Source organism: Galeopterus variegatus, unplaced genomic scaffold, assembly GCF_000696425.1.
Source record: "Galeopterus variegatus unplaced genomic scaffold, G_variegatus-3.0.2 Scaffold8114, whole genome shotgun sequence".
Taxonomy (NCBI): Eukaryota; Metazoa; Chordata; class Mammalia; order Dermoptera; family Cynocephalidae; genus Galeopterus; species Galeopterus variegatus.
The window spans coordinates 11625-15215 of NW_007734225.1; the positions used below are offsets into that span (position 1 = coordinate 11625).

Consider the following 3591-nt stretch of genomic DNA (forward strand, 5'->3'; position numbering starts at 1 on the left):
ATCCCGTTGCTGGTCCCCGGTCCGGTACGGGGGCAACACTGAGGGTTGCGATCCGTTGCCGGACACGGGAAAAGACAAAAGACAAAAAAAAAAAAGAAAGAATGGAAAAAAATAACACAAGGAGTAGGAGAAAAATGAATCAAGTTTGTAGAGGAGAGGAACTGTTTACCAGTGCCTGGCATTGTTTGAAGTATTTTGTATGTATTATTTCTCATAATTTTCTCAACTCCCCTATGAGGAGGATCTATTGTCCCCATGATATAAATGATAAACTGAGTCTTAGAAAATGTATGTAACATATGTAAATATGTTCTGTTACATGGTTTTTTTTACCCCTAATCTCTCCTTGTGGGATTCAAATCAGATATACAAGTGTACTTCAAAAAGTTCGTGGCAAGATTCATAATTATCTTTCTATTTTTCCATGAATTTGTTGAAGTACCTTGGTATATAATTCACCTCTATCTGCTGGTTTGTTCATTCTCTCCTCTGTTGTAGATAGTCTGTTATTTTATCCATTCTTTGCATTTTTAACTTTAATTATTAATTTTTTTATTTCTAAAAGTTTTTTACTTCCAAATCTACATGATCATTTTTGCCACTCTACCTTTTCAAACATTTCTCATGTACATTTAGAATTTTTATTCAATACATATCTATCCAGTATCTGAAGAAATTTTGAGGGGTCAAAGTCTGTTGGTTGTTTTTTCTACTAATCCTAATTCGTGGTGGCCTGTTTTCTGGTGTAGTTGGTCTCTTCTGGTTGTGAGCTCGTGTTTGGTTGATACTTCATTATCCCCCTTTCAACAGTTTCAGTATAATGACTGAGTCTCAGGGTCAGCTCTCATGTCCTTCAGGCCCTGAGAACTTTCTCCTAAGCCTGGCATTGCCCAATCCAAACTGAGTTTGCTCCATTCACTTACCATGATAATTTCAGCTCACTCTTTTTCTATTGTTTTGTTTGTTTATTCATTAGGCTTTGTTTTCTGGGCCTTGGACAGTTCTCTTAGTTGAATGTAAACACATAAAGCATTAAAATTATACTGGCTGTACTTTGTCAGGATCTAGTTGTATTACAGCAAAAGGCTTCTGTGAGTATCTATCTAGACTGCCGTACTGACAGGAGCAAGAGTCAAAAACATGTTTAATAATGGCAATATATTTCATTTTATGACCATTTACATGGTCTTATATCCTCAATACTTGTATAAACTTATATAAAAAGTTACAATTTTTCTTGTTTTGTGTTTCTTAGTTACTTTATAAACACCCATTTTATGAAATTTTCTTTAAGTTCTTTATCCAAAAATGTTTCTGATTGCAAGTTAACTAATAATTACATTGCTAATATTTGAAAGTGATGATGCTACATAGAAACATAATTTGATCAAGGTTTGATCAACCATTGAGCTGAATTTCATATGGAAAGAGGAGGAACAAAGCATGAAAGGAAGCTGGAGAAAGGAAATGGCAGTTTTCGGAGTTCCTTCTAAACCAAGTCCTTTCTCCACAAATGGATGAGTAAACACAGAGAACAGTAGGTACTGCAGTGTTATGATCTAATATATTTGTATGCTCAAGTGCAACAATTCTTACTGCGAGTTCTTTTAGCTTATTCTTACTTATGCTGCAGGTTTATTCTTCCTCTGTTCTTAAGACTTAGTTGTTGTTTTTTTTTTTTTGACTCAGTGAGGCAGTTTTGTAATCAATACTAAACTGATAGCAAACATCACAGGTTTATTCTTCCTCTGTTCTTAAGACTTAGTTGTTTTTTTTTTTTTTTGACTCAGTGAGGCAGTTTTGTAATCAATACTAAACTGATAGCAAACATCTCTTTTCTGAGGGTAAGACTTTTTTCATCTACCATTAAGTTTACTTGAAATGATTTCTGCTGTTGACATGCTTGCCTTTGGTAAACAAAATGTGTTTGCATGTTGATTTTCAAAATACTATGATATGATATGAAAATAATTGATATGAGTTTGCCAATACAGACAGACATGTATAATTCTAAATTCCAGAGGGATTTCATTGTAACTATGAGAGAACAACAGACCATTTTTTATCATGAATTTTAAATGCTATGAACTTACACCAAAAGTTTGATACCTCATATATATTTCTTAAGTACAGTTTGTCCACTATAAATTGGGGTAAAAATATACTTCTGTGAGCAAGAAGATAATTTCTTAAACTAGAAGAAGATTTTTAAACAATTATCCTATAATAGTTGGAAAAAAAATACCATTCGTTAAGAAATAACATGCAGGCTGGCTGGTTAGCTCACTCGGAGCATGGCGTCGATAACTCCAAGTTCGAGGGTTTAGATCTCCATACTGGCCAGCTGCCAAAAGAAAAGGAAAGAAATAACATCCATTTGCATTGTTTTCATTTACTGACATTCCATAAATATTTATTGTGTGCCTGGTGAGCAGAATATTCAAGGAAAATCTCTTCTGGAGGTTTACAGCCTAGTAAGGAAGACAAACAGTTGAATAATCACACAAGTATATAGTTAAAAACTGTAATCAGTGCTATGAAAAGTATAGGGAACTTTAGTAGCATGGTGACAGATGTGCTCTCATCTAGAAGGTGGAGGAGACTTACTTGAGGAAGTGAGATATGAGTCAACATCTGAGAGATGAGGAGAAGTTAACCCACAGAGGCCGAGATGCGTGGAGAAGGGAGCATGGCACTCTCGGGGCTGTAGGAAGCTGGTGTCACTGAAGACGTGGAGCCAGGGGAATAAGAGAGACAAATTATGCAGGACTTTGTAGGCCATGATTAAGAATTTGTTTTGTATCCAGGAGCAAAGGAAAGACTGAAGGATTTTAAATAGAGAAGGAATATACGAATATTAGACTAGCATTTTAAAGAGAGCATCTGGTTGCTGTTTGGAAAACAGCTTGGGGTGGAGGCCTGGAAGCCAGTAAGAATGCCATGGGGATATAAAAGTAGTCCAAACTAGGACACTGATAGCTTGGACTTGGGTGATTATAAGGAAGATGTACAGAAATAGAAAGATTGAAGAAGTATTTGGAGGTAAAATCAGCAGGACTTGGATGAATCTATGGGGTGAGGTAGAAAGAGGTGTTGGGAATGACTCCTTTGTTTCTGACTTGCCGCGACTGGTAGATGGCTGTGCTGTCTCCTGAGACAGCGAGAGGAACAGTTTGGTAGGAGTGGGGTACGGTGAGGAGAGAGCCTAGGGCAGGGAAGGTCGTGCGTTCAGTTTGGGAGGATACTGATGTGAGCAGTGCCTGTCACAGACAGTATTACAGCACCTCGATAGATACTGTTAATGTCTGTGGGGGTTTTCTCAGTGTAAAAAAAATCTGCTCTTTAGCTTTTTCTCATTTATTATTACCTATAAGTGATTATTGCTTAAAATCTTATTATCCTTTAGCGGTGAGGAGAGAGCCTAGGGCAGGGAAGGTCGTGCGTTCAGTTTGGGAGGATACTGATGTGAGCAGTGCCTGTCACAGATAGTATTACAGCACCTCGATAGATACTGTTAATGTCTGTGGGGATTTTCTCAGTGTAAAAAAAATCTGCTCTTTAGCTTTTTCTCATTTATTATTACCTATAAGT

General features: G+C 36.6%; 1 protein-coding gene across 1 annotated transcript in view; it reads left to right on the forward strand.

Annotated features, from left to right (window-relative positions):
• The window catches only part of FGD4 (FYVE, RhoGEF and PH domain containing 4), a gene marked incomplete at its 5' end in the record, with an annotated part of 19736 nt that overhangs the window by 9087 nt on the left and 7058 nt on the right, over window positions 1-3591 (forward strand). The window lies entirely within an intron of this gene.